The sequence below is a fragment of the Pristiophorus japonicus genome, chromosome 8 (genome assembly GCF_044704955.1).
Source record: "Pristiophorus japonicus isolate sPriJap1 chromosome 8, sPriJap1.hap1, whole genome shotgun sequence".
Lineage (NCBI taxonomy): Eukaryota > Metazoa > Chordata > Chondrichthyes > Pristiophoridae > Pristiophorus > Pristiophorus japonicus.
The window spans coordinates 152,170,987-152,192,488 of NC_091984.1; the positions used below are offsets into that span (position 1 = coordinate 152,170,987).

Below are 21,502 nucleotides of genomic sequence, written 5' to 3' on the forward strand. Positions count from 1 at the left end.
GTCACCATTCAGATAATAGTCTGTCTCTCTGTTTTTACCACCAAAGTGGATAACCTCACATTTATCCACATTATACTTCATCTGCCATGCATTTGCCCACTCACCTGACCTGTCCAAGTCACTCTGCAGCCTCATAGCATCCTCCTCGCAGCTCACACTGCCACCCAACTTAGTGTCATCCACAAATTTGGAGATAATATATTTAATCCCCTCGTCTAAATCATTAATGTACAATGTAAACAGCTGGGGCCCCAGCACAGAATCTTGCGGTACCCCACTAGTCACTGCCTGCCATTCTGAAAAGTACCCATTCACTCCTACTCTTTGCTTCCTGTCTGACAACCAGTTCTCAATCCACGTCAGCACACTACCCCCAATCCCATGTGCTTTAACTTTGCACATGAATCTCTTGTGTGGGACTTTGTCGAAAGCCTTCTGAAAGTCCAAATATACCACATCAACTGGTTCTCCATTGTCCACTTTACTGGAAACATCCTCAAAAAATTCCAGAAGGTTTGTCAAGCATGATTTCCCTTTCACAAATCCATGCTGACTTGGACCTATCATGTCACCATTTTCCAAATGCACTGCTATGACATCCTTAATAATTGATTCCATCATTTTACCCACTACTGAGGTCAGGCTGACCGGTCCATAATTCCCTGTTTTCTCTCTCACTCCTTTTTTAAAAAGTGGGGTTGTATTGGATACCCTCCACTCGATAGGAACTGATCCAGAGTCAATGGAATGTTGGAAAATGACTAGCAATGCATTCACACTCGTTCTCCATAATTAACACTCAATCCCTGTAATTCACTCTCATTCTCCATAGTTTGCTGTCACTCTGCATAATTCATACTCACATTCCATAATTCACAATCACTCTCCATAATTCACTCTCACCCTCCATAATTCACACTCACATTCCATAATTCACACTCGCTCTCCATAATTCACACACAGTCTCTTTCATTCACGCACATGCTACATAATTCAAACTCACATTCCATAATTAACACTCACTCTCCATAATTCACACTCACTCTCCATAATTCACTCTCACATTCCATAATTCACACACACTCTCGATAATTTTCACACTCCATAATTCACACACGCTCTCTATAATTCACACTCACTCTCCATAATTCTCTCTCACATTCCATAAGTCACACCCTCTCTCCATAATTCTCTCACACTCTCCATAATTCACACTCACTCTCCATAATTCGCACTCGCATTCCATACTTCTCACTCGCTCTCCATAATTCACTTTCACTCTCCATAATCGACAATCACGTTCCATAATTCACTCTCACTCTCCATAATTCACACTCACACTCCATAATTCACTCTCATATTCCATAATTCACACACACTCTCGATAATTCACACCCTCCATAATTAACACACACACTCTATAATTCACACTCACTCTCGATAATTCTCTCTCACATTCCATAATTCTCACTCACTCTCCATATTCTCTCACACTCTCCATAATTCACACTCGCTCTCCATAATCCACTTTAACTCTCCATAATTGAAAATCACAGTCCATAATTCACTCTCTCATTCCAAAATTCACACTCCTCTCCATAATTCACACTGACACTCCATAATTCACACTCACACTCCATAATTCACACTCACTCCCCATAATTCACACTCACATTCCATAATTCACTCTCACTCTCCATAATTAACTCTCACATTCCATAATTCACACTCGCTACTCCATAATTAACAGTCACTTTCCCGAATTCACATTCGCTCTCCATCATTCACACTCACATGACATAATTCACACTCACTCTCCATAATTCACACTCGCATTCCATAATTCACCCTCACTCTCCATAATTCACACTCACCCTCCATAATTCACACTCAGTGTGCATAATTCACACTTACTCTCCTCAATTCACACTCGCTCTCCACAAATCACACTCACATTCCATAATTCACACTCACGTTATATAATTCACACTCACATTCCATAATTCACACTCACTCTCAATGATTCACTCTCACTCTCCATAATTCACTCTCACATTCCATCATTCAAACTCACTCTCCATAATTCACACTAATTCTCTATAATTCACACTCACTCTCCAGAATTCACACTCACTCTCCATAATTCACTCTCACGCTCCATAAATCACACTCATTCTCCATAATTCACACTCACATTCCATAATTCACACTCACACTCGATAATTCACTCTCACTGCCCATAATTCACTCTCACTCTCCATAATTCACACTCACATTACATAATTCAATCTCACTCCCTATAATACACTCTCACTCTCCATAATTCATACTCACATTCCATAATTCACACTCACTCCCCATAATACACACTCACTCTCCATAATTCACTCTCACTCTCCATAATGCACACTCACATTCCATAATTCACACTCACTCCGAATAATTCACTCTCACTCGCCATAATTCACACTCACTCTGCATAATTCATTCTCACTCTCCATAATTCACTCTCAGTCTCCATAATTCACACTCACTCCCCATAATTCGCTCTCACACTCCATAATTCACACTCACATTCCAGAATTCACACTCACTCCGCATAATTCACTCTCACTCCCACAATTCACACTCACATTCCATAATTCAAACTCACTCCGCATAATTCACTCTCACTCTCGATAATTCAATCTCACTCTCCATAATTCACACTCACTCAGCATAATTAACTCTCACTCTCCATAATCCACTCTCACATTCCATAATTCACACTCACTCTCCATAATTCACACTCACTCCCCATAATTCACACTCACATTCCATAATTCACTCTCACTCTCCATAATTAACTCTCACATTCCATAATTCACACTCGCTACTCCAGAATTAACAGTCACTTTCCCGAATTCACACTCGCTCTCCATCATTCGAACTCACATGACATAATTCACACTCACTCTCCATAATTCACACTCGCATTCCATAATTCACCTTCACTCTCCATAATTCACACTCACCCTCCATAATTCACACTCACTGTGCATAATTCACACTCACTCTACTCAATTCACACTCGCTCTCCATAATTCACACTCACATTCCATAATTCACACTCACGTTATATAATTCACACTCACATTCCATAATTCACACTCACTCTCAATGATTCACTCTCACTCTCCATAATTCACTCTCACATTCCATCATTCAAACTCACTCTCCATAATTCACACTAATTCTCTATAATTCACACTCACTCTCCAGAATTCACACTCACTCTCCATAATTCACTCTCACGCTCCATAAATCACACTCATTCTCCATAATTCACACTCACATTCCATAATTCACTCTCACTCTCCATCATTCACACTCACTCTCCATAATTCACACTCATATTCCATAATTCACACTCACTCTCTATAATTCACACTCACATTCCATAATTCAGACTCACTCTCGATAATTCACTCTCACTGCCCATAATTCACTCTCACTCTCCATAATTCACACTCACATTACATAATTCAATCTCACTCCCTATAATACACTCTCACTCTCCATAATTCATACTCACATTCCATAATTCACACTCACTCCCCATAATACACACTCACTCTCCATAATTCACTCTCACTCTCCATAATGCACACTCACATTCCATAATTCACACTCACTCCGAATAATTCACTCTCACTCGTCATAATTCACACTCACTCTGCATAATTCATTCTCACTCTCCATAATTCACTCTCAGTCTCCATAATTCACACTCACTCCCCATAATTCGTTCTCACACTCCATAATTCACACTCACATTCCAGAATTCACACTCACTCCGCATAATTCACTCTCACTCCCACAATTCACACTCACATTCCATAATTCACACTCACTCCGCATAATTCACTCTCACTCTCGATAATTCAATCTCACTCTCCATAATTCACACTCACATTCCATAATTCACTCTCACTCTCCATAATTAACTCTCACATTCCATAATTCACACTCGCTACTCCAGAATTAACAGTCACTTTCCCGAATTCACACTCGCTCTCCATCATTCGCACTCACATGACATAATTCACACTCACTCTCCATAATTCACACTCGCATTCCATAATTCACCCTCACTCTCCATAATTCACACTCACCCTCCATAATTCACACTTACTGTGCATAATTCACACTCACTCTCCTCAATTCACACTCGCTCTCCACAATTCACACTCACATTCCATAATTGACACACATGTTATATAATTCACACTCACATTCCATCATTCACACTCACTCTCAATGATTCACTCTCACTCTCCATAATTCACTCTCACATTCCATCATTCAAACTCACTCTCCATAATTCACACTAATTCTCTATAATTCACACTCACTCTCCAGAATTCACACTCACTCTCCATAATTCACTCTCACGCTCCATGAATCACACTCATTCTCCATAATTCAATCTCACTCCCTATAATACACTCTCACTCTCCATAATTCATACTCACATTCCATAATTCACACTCACTCCCCATAATACACACTCACTCTCCATAATACACACTCACTCTCCATAATTCACTCTCACTCTCCAGAATGCACACTCACATTCCATAATTCACACTCACTCCGAATAATTCACTCTCACTCGCCATAATTCACACTCACTCTGCATAATTCATTCTCACTCTCCATAATTTACTCTCAGTCTCCATAATTCACACTCACTCCCCATAATTCGTTCTCACACTCCATAATTCACACTCACATTCCAGAATTCACACTCACTCCGCATAATTCACTCTCACTCCCACAATTCACACTCACATACCATAATGCACACTCACTCCGCATAATTCACTCTCACTCTCGATAATTCAATCTCACTCTCCATAATCCACACTCACTCAGCATAAATAACTCTCACTCTCCATAATCCACTCTCACATTCCATAATTCACACTCACTCTCCATAATTCACACTCACTCTCCATAATTCACTCTCACGCTCCATAAATCACACTCATTCTCCATAATTCACACTCACATTCCATAATTCACTCTCACTCTCCATCATTCACACTCACTCTCCATAATTCACACCCATATTCCATAATTCACACTCACTCTCTATAATTCACTCTCACATTCCATAATTCACACTCACTCTCGATAATTCACTCTCACTCCCCATAATTCACTCTCACTCTCCATAATTCACACTCACATTACATAATTCAATCTCACTCCCTATAATACACTCTCACTCTCCATAATTCATACTCACATTCCATTGTTCACTCTCACTCCCCATAATACACACTCACTCTCCATAATTCACTCTCACTCTCCATAATGCACACTCACATTCCATAATTCACACTCACTCTGAATAATTCACTCTCACTCGCCATAATTCACACTCACTCTGCATAATTCATTCTCACTCTCCATAATTAACTCTCACATTCCATAATTCACACTCGCTACTCCATAATTAACAGTCACTTTCCCGAATTCACACTCGCTCTCCATCATTCACACTCACATGACATAATTCACACTCACTCTCCATAATTCACACTCGCATTCCATAATTCACCCTCACTCTCCATAATTCACACTCACCCTCCATAATTCACACTCACTGTGCATAATTCACACTCACTCTCCTCAATTCACACTCGCTCTCCACAATTCACACTCACATTCCATAATTCACACTCACGTTATATAATTCACACTCACATTCCATAATTCACACTCACTCTCAATGATTCACTCTCACTCTCCATAATTCACTCTCACATTCCATCATTCAAACTCACTCTCCATAATTCACACTAATTCTCTATAATTCACACTCACTCTCCAGAATTCACACTCACTCTCCATAATTCACTCTCACGCTCCATAAATCACACTCATTCTCCATAATTCACACTCACATTCCATAATTCACTCTCACTCTCCATCATTCACACTCATTTCCATAATTCACACTCATATTCCATAATTCACACTCACCCTCCATAATTCACACTCACTGTGCATAATTCACACTCACTCTCCTCAATTCACACTCGCTCTCCACAATTCACACTCACATTCCATAATTCAAACTCACTCTCCATAATTCACACTAATTCTCTATAATTCACACTCACTCTCCAGAATTCACACTCACTCTCCATAATTCACTCTCACGCTCCATAAATCACACTCATTCTCCATAATTCACACTCACATTCCATAATTCACACTCACACTCGATAATTCACTCTCACTGCCCATAATTCACTCTCACTCTCCATAATTCACACTCACATTACATAATTCAATCTCACTCCCTATAATACACTCTCACTCTCCATAATTCATACTCACATTCCATAATTCACACTCACTCCCCATAATACACACTCACTCTCCATAATTCACTCTCACTCTCCATAATGCACACTCACATTCCATAATTCACACTCACTCCGAATAATTCACTCTCACTCGCCATAATTCACACTCACTCTGCATAATTCATTCTCACTCTCCATAATTCACTCTCAGTCTCCATAATTCACACTCACTCCCCATAATTCGCTCTCACACTCCATAATTCACACTCACATTCCAGAATTCACACTCACTCCGCATAATTCACTCTCACTCCCACAATTCACACTCACATTCCATAATTCAAACTCACTCCGCATAATTCACTCTCACTCTCGATAATTCAATCTCACTCTCCATAATTCACACTCACTCAGCATAATTAACTCTCACTCTCCATAATCCACTCTCACATTCCATAATTCACACTCACTCTCCATAATTCACACTCACTCCCCATAATTCACACTCACATTCCATAATTCACTCTCACTCTCCATAATTAACTCTCACATTCCATAATTCACACTCGCTACTCCAGAATTAACAGTCACTTTCCCGAATTCACACTCGCTCTCCATCATTCGAACTCACATGACATAATTCACACTCACTCTCCATAATTCACACTCGCATTCCATAATTCACCTTCACTCTCCATAATTCACACTCACCCTCCATAATTCACACTCACTGTGCATAATTCACACTCACTCTCCTCAATTCACACTCGCTCTCCATAATTCACACTCACATTCCATAATTCACACTCACGTTATATAATTCACACTCACATTCCATAATTCACACTCACTCTCAATGATTCACTCTCACTCCCCATAATTCACTCTCACATTCCATCATTCAAACTCACTCTCCATAATTCACACTAATTCTCTATAATTCACACTCACTCTCCAGAATTCACACTCACTCTCCATAATTCACTCTCACGCTCCATAAATCACACTCATTCTCCATAATTCACACTCACATTCCATAATTCACTCTCACTCTCCATCATTCACACTCACTCTCCATAATTCACACTCATATTCCATAATTCACACTCACTCTCTATAATTCACACTCACATTCCATAATTCAGACTCACTCTCGATAATTCACTCTCACTGCCCATAATTCACTCTCACTCTCCATAATTCACACTCACATTACATAATTCAATCTCACTCCCTATAATACACTCTCACTCTCCATAATTCATACTCACATTCCATAATTCACACTCACTCCCCATAATACACACTCACTCTCCATAATTCACTCTCACTCTCCATAATGCACACTCACATTCCATAATTCACACTCACTCCGAATAATTCACTCTCACTCGTCATAATTCACACTCACTCTGCATAATTCATTCTCACTCTCCATAATTCACTCTCAGTCTCCATAATTCACACTCACTCCCCATAATTCGTTCTCACACTCCATAATTCACACTCACATTCCAGAATTCACACTCACTCCGCATAATTCACTCTCACTCCCACAATTCACACTCACATTCCATAATTCACACTCACTCCGCATAATTCACTCTCACTCTCGATAATTCAATCTCACTCTCCATAATTCACACTCACATTCCATAATTCACTCTCACTCTCCATAATTAACTCTCACATTCCATAATTCACATTCGCTACTCCAGAATTAACAGTCACTTTCCCGAATTCACACTCGCTCTCCATCATTCGCACTCACATGACATAATTCACACTCACTCTCCATAATTCACACTCGCATTCCATAATTCACCCTCACTCTCCATAATTCACACTCACCCTCCATAATTCACACTTACTGTGCATAATTCACACTCACTCTCCTCAATTCACACTCGCTCTCCACAATTCACACTCACATTCCATAATTGACACACATGTTATATAATTCACACTCACATTCCATCATTCACACTCACTCTCAATGATTCACTCTCACTCTCCATAATTCACTCTCACATTCCATCATTCAAACTCACTCTCCATAATTCACACTAATTCTCTATAATTCACACTCACTCTCCAGAATTCACACTCACTCTCCATAATTCACTCTCACGCTCCATAAATCACACTCATTCTCCATAATTCACACTCACATTCCATAATTCACTCTCGCTCTCTATAATTCACACTCACATTCCATAATTCACACTCACTCTCGATAATTCACTCTCACTCCCCATAATTCACTCTCACTCTCCATAATTCACAATCACATTACATAATTCAATCTCACTCCCTATAATACACTCTCACTCTCCATAATTCATACTCACATTCCATAATTCACACTCACTCCCCATAATACACACTCACTCTCCATAATACACACTCACTCTCCATAATTCACTCTCACTCTCCAGAATGCACACTCACATTCCATAATTCACACTCACTCCGAATAATTCACTCTCACTCGCCATAATTCACACTCACTCTGCATAATTCATTCTCACTCTCCATAATTTACTCTCAGTCTCCATAATTCACACTCACTCCCCATAATTCGTTCTCACACTCCATAATTCACACTCACATTCCAGAATTCACACTCACTCCGCATAATTCACTCTCACTCCCACAATTCACACTCACATACCATAATGCACACTCACTCCGCATAATTCACTCTCACTCTCGATAATTCAATCTCACTCTCCATAATTCACACTCACTCAGCATAATTAACTCTCACTCTCCATAATCCACTCTCACATTCCATAATTCACACTCACTCTCCATAATTCACACTCACTCTCCATAATTCACTCTCACGCTCCATAAATCACACTCATTCTCCATAATTCACACTCACATTCCATAATTCACTCTCACTCTCCATCATTCACACTCACTCTCCATAATTCACACTCATATTCCATAATTCACACTCACTCTCTATAATTCACTCTCACATTCCATAATTCACACTCACTCTCGATAATTCACTCTCACTCCCCATAATTCACTCTCACTCTCCATAATTCACACTCACATTACATAATTCAATCTCACTCCCTATAATACACTCTCACTCTCCACAATTCATACTCACATTCCATTGTTCACTCTCACTCCCCATAATACACACTCACTCTCCATAATTCACTCTCACTCTCCATAATGCACACTCACATTCCATAATTCACACTCACTCTGAATAATTCACTCTCACTCGCCATAATTCACACTCACTCTGCATAATTCATTCTCACTCTCCATAATTAACTCTCACATTCCATAATTCACACTCGCTACTCCATAATTAACAGTCACTTTCCCGAATTCACACTCGCTCTCCATCATTCACACTCACATGACATAATTCACACTCACTCTCCATAATTCACACTCGCATTCCATAATTCACCCTCGCTCTCCATAATTCACACTCACCCTCCATAATTCACACTCACTGTGCATAATTCACACTCACTCTCCTCAATTCACACTCGCTCTCCACAATTCACACTCACATTCCATAATTCACACTCACGTTATATAATTCACACTCACATTCCATAATTCACACTCACTCTCAATGATTCACTCTCACTCTCCATAATTCACTCTCACATTCCATCATTCAAACTCACTCTCCATAATTCACACTAATTCTCTATAATTCACACTCACTCTCCAGAATTCACACTCACTCTCCATAATTCACTCTCACGCTCCATAAATCACACTCATTCTCCATAATTCACACTCACATTCCATAATTCACTCTCACTCTCCATCATTCACACTCATTTCCATAATTCACACTCATATTCCATAATTCACACTCACCCTCCATAATTCACACTCACTGTGCATAATTCACACTCACTCTCCTCAATTCACACTCGCTCTCCACAATTCACACTCACATTCCATAATTCACACTCACGTTATATAATTCACACTCACATTCCATAATTCACACTCACTCTCAATGATTCACTCTCACTCTCCATAATTCACTCTCACATTCCATCATTCAAACTCACTCTCCATAATTCACACTAATTCTCTATAATTCACACTCCCTCTCCAGAATTCACACTCACTCTCCATAATTCACTCTCACGCTCCATAAATCACACTCATTCTCCATAATTCACACTCACATTCCATAATTCACTCTCACTCTCCATCATTCACACTCACTCTCCATAATTCACACTCATATTCCATAATTCACACTCACTCTCTATAATTCACACTCACATTCCATAATTCACACTCACTCTGCATAATTCTTTCTCACTCTCCATAATTCACTCTCAGTCTCCATAATTCACACTCACTTCCCATAATTCGCTCTCACACTCCATAATTCACACTCACATTCCAGAATTAACAGTCACTTTCCCGAATTCACACTTGCTCTCCATCATTCACACTCACATGACATAATTCACACTCACTCTCCATAATTCACACTCACCCTCCATAATTCACACTCACTGTGCATAATTCACACTCACTCTCCTCAATTCACACTCGCTCTCCACAATTCACACTCACATTCCATAATTCACACTCACATTCCATAATTCACACTCACTCTCCAGAATTCACACTCACTCTCCATAATTCACTCTCACGCTCCATAAATCACACTCATTCTCCATAATTCAAACTCACATTCCATAATTCACTCTCAATCTCCATCATTCACACTCACTCTCCATAATTCACACTCATATTCCATAATTCACACTCACTCTCTATAATTCACGCTCACATTCCATAATTCACACTCACTCTCGATAATTTACTCTCACTCCCCATAATTCACTCTCACTCTCCATAATTCACACTCACATTACATAATTCAATCTCACTCCCTATAATTCACTCTCACTCTCCACAATTCACACTCACATTCCATAATTCACACTCATTCCGCATAATTCACTCTCACTCTCGATAATTCAATCTCACTCTCCATAATTCACACTCACTCAGCATAATTAACTCTCACTCTCCATAATCCACTCTCACATTCCATAATTCACACTCACTCTCCATAATTCACACTCACTCTCCATAATTCACTCTCATTCTCCATAATTCACACTCAGTCTCTATAATTCAAACTTACATTCCATAATGCACACTCATTCCCCATAATTCACTCTCACTCCCCATAACTCACTCACACACTCCATAATTAACGCTCACTCTCCATAATTCACACTCACTCCGCATAATTCACTCTCACTCTCCATAATTCACAGTCATTCTAGATAATTCACTCTCACTCTCCATAATTCACACTCACATTCCATAATTCACACTCACATTCGATAATTCACACTCACTACGCATAATTCACTATCACTCAGCATAATACACTGTCACTCTCTATAATTTAATCTGACATACCATAATTCAAACTCACTCTCCATAATTCACACTCACTATCTATAATTCATACTCACATTCCATAATTCACACTCACTCCGCATAATTCACTCTCACTCTCCATAATTCACAGTCACTCTCCATAATTCACTCTCACTCTCCATAATTCATTCTCATTCTCCATAATTCACACTCACATTCTATAATTCACTCTCACTCCCCATAATTCACTCTCACTCTCCATAATTCGCACTCACATTCCATAATTCACAATCACTCCGCATAATTCACTCTCACTCTCCATAATTCACAGTCACTCTCCATAATTCACTATCAATCTCCATAATTCACTCTCACTCTCCATAATTTATATTCACTCAGCATAATTCACTCTCACTCTCTATAATTCACTCTCACATTTCATAATTTACAATTACTCTCCGTAATTCACACTCACTCTCCGTAATTCACACTCACTCTCTATAATTCACTCTCGTTCTCCATAATTCACACGCACTCTGTTATTCACACTCATTCCATAATTCACATTCTCTCGATAATTCGCTCTCACTCCCCATAATTCTCTCTCACTCTCCATAATTCACACTCACTCCGCATAATTCACTCTCACTCCGCACAATTCACTCTCACTCTCCATAATTCACACTCACATTCCATAATTCACACTCCCTCCATAAATCACTCTCACTCTCCATAATTCACTCTCGCTCTCCATAATTCACTCTCACTCTCCATAATGCACACTCACATTCCATAATTCACACTCACGTTATATAATTCACACTCACATTCCATCATTCACACTCACTCTCAATGATTCACTCTCACTCTCCATAATTCACTCTCACATTCCATCATTCAAACTCACTCTCCATAATTCACACTAATTCTCTATAATTCACACTCACTCTCCAGAATTCACACTCACTCTCCATAATTCACTCTCACGCTCCATAAATCACACTCATTCTCCATAATTCAAACTCACATTCCATAATTCACTCTCACTCTCCATCATTCACACTCATTCTCCATAATTCACACTCACATTCCATAATTCACTCTCGCTCTCTATAATTCACACTCACATTCCATAATTCACACTCACTCTCGATAATTCACTCTCACTCCCCATAATTCACACTCACTCTCCATAATTCACAATCACATTACATAATTCAATCTCACTCCCTATAATACACTCTCACTCTCCATAATTCATACTCACATTCCATAATTCACACTCACTCCCCATAATACACACTCACTCTCCATAATACACACTCACTCTCCATAATTCACTCTCACTCTCCAGAATGCACACTCACATTCCATAATTCACACTCACTCCGAATAATTCACTCTCACTCGCCATAATTCACACTCACTCTGCATAATTCATTCTCACTCTCCATAATTTACTCTCAGTCTCCATAATTCACACTCACTCCCCATAATTCGTTCTCACACTCCATAATTCACGCTCACATTCCAGAATTCACACTCACTCCGCATAATTCACTCTCACTCCCACAATTCACACTCACATACCATAATTCACACTCACTCCGCATAATTCACTCTCACTCTCGATAATTCAATCTCACTCTCCATAATTCACACTCACTCAGCATAATTAACTCTCACTCTCCATAATCCACTCTCACATTCCATAATTCACACTCACACTCCATAATTCACACTCACTCCCCATAATTCACACTCACATTCCATAATTCACTCTCACTCTCCATAATTCACACTCACATTACATAATTCAATCTCACTCCCTATAATTCACTCTCACTCTCCATAATTCACACTCACATTACATAATTCAATCTCACTCTCCATAATTCACTCTCACTCTCCATAATGCACACTCACATTCCATAATTCACACTCACTCCGAATAATTCACTCTCACTCGCCATAATTCACACTCACTCTGCATAATTCTTTCTCACTCTCCATAATTCACTCTCAGTCTCCATAATTCACACTCACTTCCCATAATTCGCTCTCACACTCCATAATTCAAACTCACATTCCAGAATTCACACTCACTCCGCATAATTCACTCTCACTCCCACAATTCACACTCACATTATATAATTCACACTCACTCCGCATAATTCACTCTCACTCTCGATAATTCAATCTCACTCTCCATACTTCACACTCACTCAGCATAATTAACTCTCACTCTCCATAATCCATTCTCACATTCCATAATTCACACTCACTCTCCATAATTCACACTCACTCCCCATAATTCACACTCACATTCCATAATTCACTCTCACTCTCCATAATTAACTCTCACATTCCATAATTCACACTCGCTACTCCAGAATTAACAGTCACTTTCCCGAATTCACACTCGCTCTCCATCATTCACACTCACATGACATAATTCACACTCACTCTCCATAATTCACACTCGCATTCCATAATTCACCCTCACTCTCCATAATTCACACTCACCCTCCATAATTCACACTCACTGTGCATAATTCACACTCACTCTCCTCAATTCACACTCGCTCTCCACAATTCACACTCACATTCCATAATTCACACTCACGTTATATAATTCACACTCACATTCCATAATTCACACTCACTCTCAATGATTCACTCTCACTCTCCATAATTCACTCTTACATTCCATCATTCAAACTCACTCTCCATAATTCACACTAATTCTCTATAATTCACACTCACTCTCCAGAATTCACACTCACTCTCCATAATTCACTCTCACGCTCCATAAATCACACTCATTCTCCATAATTCAAACTCACATTCCATAATTCACTCTCACTCTCCATCATTCACACTCACTCTCCATAATTCACACTCATATTCCATAATTCACACTCACTTCTCTATAATTCACACTCACATTCCATAATTCACACTCACTCTCGATAATTTACTCTCACTCCCCATAATTCACTCTCACTCTCCATAATTCACACTCACATTACATAATTCAATCTCACTCCCTATAATTCACTCTCACTCTCCACAATTCACACTCACATTCCATAATTCACACTCATTCCGCATAATTCACTCTCACTCTCGATAATTCAATCTCACTCTCCATAATTCACACTCACTCAGCATAATTAACTCTCACTCTCCATAATCCACTCTCACATTCCATAATTCACACTCACTCTCCATAATTCACACTCACTCTCCATTATTCGCACTCACTCTCAATAATTCACAATCACTCTCCATAATTCACACTCACTCTTTTTAATTCACACTCATATTCCATAATTCACTCTCACTCTCCATAATTCATACCCACTCTCCATAATTCTCTCTCACTCTCCATAATTCACACTCACTTGCCATAATTCACACTCACTCTCCATAATTCACGCTCATTCTCCATAATTCACACTCAGTCTCTATAATTCAAACTCACATTCCATAATGCACACTCATTCCCCATAATTCACTCTCACTCCCCATAACTCACTCACACACTCCATAATTAACGCTCACTCTCCATAATTCACACTCACTCCGCATAATTCACTCTCACTCTCCATAATTCACAGTCATTCTAGATAATTCACTCTCACTCTCCATAATTCACACTCACATTCCATAATTCACACTCACATTCGATAATTCACACTCACTACGCATAATTCACTATCACTCAGCATAATTCACTGTCACTCTCTATAATTTACTCTGACATACCATAATTCAAACTCACTCTCCATAATTCACACTCACTATCTATAATTCATACTCACATTCCAAAATTCACACTCACTCCGCATAATTCACTCTCACTCTCCATAATTCACAGTCACTCTCCATAATTCACTCTCACTCTCCATAATTCATTCTCATTCTCCATAATTCACACTCACAATCCATAATTCACTCTCACTCCCCATAATTCACTCTCACTCTCCATAATTCGCACTCACATTCCATAATTCACAATCACTCCGCATAATTCACTCTCACTCTCCATAATTCACTCTCGCTCTCCATAATTCACTCTCACTCTCCATAATGCACACTCACATTCCATAATTCACACTCACGTTATATAATTCACACTCACTCTCAATGATTCACTCTCACTCTCCATAATTCACTCTCACATTCCATCATTCAAACTCACTCTCCATAATTCACACTAATTCTCTATAATTCACACTCACTCTCCAGAATTCACACTCACTCTCCATAATTCACTCTCACGCTCCATAAATCACACTCATTCTCCATAATTCAAACTCAAATTCCATAATTCACTCTCACTCTCCATCATTCACACTCATTCTCCATAATTCACACTCACATTCCATAATTCACTCTCGCTCTCTATAATTCACACTCACATTCCATAATTCACACTCACTCTCGATAATTCACTCTCACTCCCCATAATTCACTCTCACTCTTCATAATTCACAATCACATTACATAATTCAATCTCACTCCCTATAATACACTCTCATTCTCCATAATTCATACTCACATTCCATAATTCACACTCACTCCCCATAATACACACTCACTCTCCATAATACACACTCACTCTCCATAATTCACTCTCACTCTCCATAATGCACACTCACATTCCATAATTCACAGTCACTCCGAATAATTCACTCTCACTCGCCATAATTCACACTCACTCTGCATAATTCATTCTCACTCTCCATAATTTACTCTCAGTCTCCATAATTCACACTCACTCCCCATATTTCGTTCTCACACTCCATAATTCACACTCACATTCCAGAATTCACATTCACTCCGCATAATTCACTCTCACTCCCACAATTCACACTCACATACCATAATTCACACTCACTCCGCATAATTCACTCTCACTCTCGATAATTCAATCTCACTCTCCATAATTCACACTCACTCAGCAAAATTAACTCTCACTCTCCATAATCCACTCTCACATTCCATAATTCACACTCACTCTCCATAATTCACACTCACTCTCCATAATTCACTCTCACGCTCCATAAATCACACTCATTCTCCATAATTCACACTCACATTCCATAATTCACTCTCACTCTCCATCATTCACACTCACTCTCCATAATTCACACTCATATTCCATAATTCACACTCACTCTCTATAATTCACACTCACATTCCAGAATTCACACTCACTCTCGATAATTCACTCTCACTCCCCATAATTCACTCTCACTCTACATAATTCACACTCACATTACATAATTCAATCTCACTCCCTATAATACACTCTCACTCTCCATAATTCATACTCACATTCCATTGTTAACACTCACCCCCCATAATACACACTCACTCTCCATAATTCACTCTCACTCTCCATAATGCACACTCACATTCCATAATTCACACTCACTCTGAATAATTCACTCTCACTCGCCATAATTCACACTAACTCTGCATAATTCATTCTCACTCTCCATAATTCACTCTCACATTCCAGAATTCACACTCACTCTGCATAATTCACTCTAACTCCCACAATTCACACTCACATTCCATAATTCACACTCACTCCGCATAATTCACTCTCACTCTCCATAATTCACAGTCACTCTCCATAATTCACTCTCCCTCTCCATAATTCATTCTCATTCTCCATAATTCACACTCACATTCCATAATTCACTCTCACTCCCCATAATTCACTCTCACTCTCCATAATTCGCACTCACATTCCATAATTCACAATCACTCCGCATAATTCACTCTCACTCTCCATAATTCACAGTCACTCTCCATAATTCACTATCAATCTCCATAATTCACTCTCACTCTCCATAATTTATATTCACTCAGCATAATTCACTCTCACTCTCTATAATTCACTCTCACATTTCATAATTTACAATTACTCTCCGTAATTCACACTCACTCTCCGTAATTCACACTCACTCTCTATAATTCACTCTCGTTCTCCATAATTCACACGCACTCTGTTATTCACACTCATTCCATAATTCACATTCTCTCGATAATTCTCTCTCACTCCCCATAATTCTCTCTCACTCTCCATAATTCACTCTCACTCCGCATAATTCACTCTCACTCCGCACAATTCACTCTCACTCTCCATAATTCACACTCACATTCCATAATTCACACTCCCTCCATAAATCACTCTCACTCTCCATAATTCACTCTCGCTCTCCATAATTCACTCTCACTCTCCATAATGCACACTCACATTCCATAATTCACACTCACGTTATATAATTCACACTCACATTCCATCATTCACACTCACTCTCAATGATTCACTCTCACTCTCCATAATTCACTCTCACAATCCATCATTCAAACTCACTCTCCATAATTCACACTAATTCTCTATAATTCACACTCACTCTCCAGAATTCACACTCACTCTCCATAATTCACTCTCACGCTCCATAAATCACATTCATTCTCCATAATTCAAACTCACATTCCATAATTCACTCTCACTCTCCATCATTCACACTCATTCTCCATAATTCACACTCACATTCCGTAATTCACTCTCGCTCTCTATAATTCACACTCACATTCCATAATTCACACTCACTCTCGATAATTCACTCTCACTCCCCATAATTCACTCTCACTCTCCATAATTCACAATCACATTACATAATTCAATCTCACTCCCTATAATACACTCTCACTCTCCATAATTCATACTCACATTCCACAATTCACACTCACTCCCCATAATACACACTCACTCTCCATAATACACACTCACTCTCCATAATTCACTCTCACTCTCCATAATGCACACTCACATTCCATAATTCACAGTCACTCCGAATAATTCACTCTCACTCGCCATAATTCACACTCACTCTGCATAATTCATTCTCACTCTCCATAATTTACTCTCAGTCTCCATAATTCACACTCACTCCCCATAATTCGTTCTCACACTCCATAATTCACGCTCACATTCCAGAATTCACACTCACTCCGCATAATTCACTCTCACTCCCACAATTCACACTCACATACCATAATTCACACTCACTCCGCATAATTCACTCTCACTCTCGATAATTCAATCTCACTCTCCATAATTCACACTCACTCAGCATAATTAACTCTCATTCTCCATAATTCAAACTCACATTCCATAATTCACTCTCACTCTCCATCATTCACACTCATTCTCCATAATTCACACTCACATTCCATAATTCACTCTCGCTCTCTATAATTCACACTCACATTCCATAATTCACACTCACTCTCGATAATTCACTCTCACTCCCCATAATTCACTCTCACTCTCCATAATTCACAATCACATTACATAATTCAATCTCACTCCCGATAATACACTCTCACTCTCCATAATTCATACACACAATCCATAATTCACACTCACTCCCCATAATACACACTCACTCTCCATAATACACACTCACTCTCCATAATTCACTCTCACTCTCCATAATGCACACTCACATTCCATAATTCACAGTCACTCCGAATAATTCACTCTCACTCGCCATAATTCACACTCACTCTGCATAATTAATTCTCACTCTCCATAATTTACTCTCAGTCTCCATAATTCACACTCACTCCCCATAATTCGTTCTCACACTCCATAATTCACGCTCACATTCCAGAATTCACACTCACTCCGCATAATTCACTCTCACTCCCACAATTCACACTCACATACCATAATTCACACTCACTCCGCATAATTCACTCTCACTCTCGATAATTCAATCTCACTCTCCATAATTCACACTCACTCAGCATAATTAACTCTCATTCTCCATAATTCAAACTCACATTCCATAATTCACTCTCACTCTCCATCATTCACACTCATTCTCCATAATTCACACTCACATTCCATAATTCACTCTCGCTCTCTATAATTCACACTCACATTCCATAATTCACACGCACTCTCGATAATTCACTCTCACTCCCCATAATTCACTCTCACTCTCCATAATTCACAATCACATTACATAATTCAATCTCACTCCCTATAATACACTCTCACTCTCCATAATTCATACTCACATTCCATAATTCACACTCACTCCCCATAATACACACTCACTCTCCATAATACACACTCACTCTCCATAATTCACTCTCACTCTCCATAATGCACACTCACATTCCATAATTCACAGTCATTCCGAATAATTCACTCTCACTCGCCATAATTCACACTCACTCTGCATAATTCATTCTCACTCTCCATAATTTACTCTCAGTCTCCATAATTCACACTCACTCCCCATAATTCGTTCTCACACTCCATAATTCACACTCACATTCCAGAATTCACACTCACTCCGCATAATTCACTCTCACTCCCACAATTCACACTCACATACCATAATTCACACTCACTCCGCATAATTCACTCTCACTCTCGATAATTCAATCTCACTCTCCATAATTCACACTCACTCAGCATAATTAACTCTCACTCTCCATAATCCACTCTCACATTCCATAATTCACACTCACACTCCATAATTCACACTCACTCCCCATAATTCACACTCACATTCCATAATTCACTCTCACTCTCCATAATTCACACTCACATTACATAATTCAATCTCACTCCCTATAATACACCCTCACTCTCCATAATTCATACTCACATTCCATTATTCACACTCACTCCCCATAATACACACTCACTCTCCATAATTCACTCTCACTCTCCATAATGCACACTCACATTCCATAATTCACACTCACTCCGAATAATTCACTCTCACTCGCCATAATTCACACTCACTCTGCATAATTCTTTCTCACTCTCCATAATTCACTCTCAGTCTCCATAATTCACACTCACTTCCCATAATTCGCTCTCACACTCCATAATTCACACTCACATTCCAGAATTCACACTCACTCCGCATAATTCACTCTCACTCCCACAATTCACACTCACATTCTATAATTCACACTCACTCCGCATAATTCACTCTCACTCTCGATAATTCAATCTCACTCTCCATACTTCACACTCACTCAGCATAATTAACTCTCACTCTCCATAATCCACTCTCACATTCCATAATTCACACTCACTCTCCATAATTCACACTCACTCCCCATAATTCACACTCACATTCCATAATTCACTCTCACTCTCCATAATTAACTCTCACATTCCATAATTCACACTCGCTACTCCAGAATTAACAGTCACTTTCCCGAATTCACACTCGCTCTCCATCATTCACACTCACATGACATAATTCACACTCACTCTCCATAATTCACACTCGCATTCCATAATTCACCCTCACTCTCCATAATTCACACTCACCCTCCATAATTCACACTCACTGTGCATAATTCACACTCACTCTCCTCAATTCACACTCGCTCTCCACAATTCACACTCACATTCCATAATTCACACTCACATTCCATAATTCACACTCACTCTCAATGATTCACTCTCACTCTCCATAATTCACTCTCACATTCCATCATTCAAACTCACTCTCCATAATTCACACTAATTCTCTATAATTCACACTCACTCTCCAGAATTCACACTCACTCTCCATAATTCACTCTCACGCTCCATAAATCACACTCATTCTCCATAATTCAAACTCACATTCCATAATTCACTCTCACTCTCCATCATT

The 21,502-nt window shown here is 39.1% G+C and overlaps 1 protein-coding gene across 1 annotated transcript in view; it reads left to right on the forward strand.

Annotated features, from left to right (window-relative positions):
* LOC139268197 (probable voltage-dependent R-type calcium channel subunit alpha-1E) overlaps positions 1–21,502 on the forward strand; it is a 952,421-nt gene that overhangs the window by 206,090 nt on the left and 724,829 nt on the right. The window lies entirely within an intron of this gene.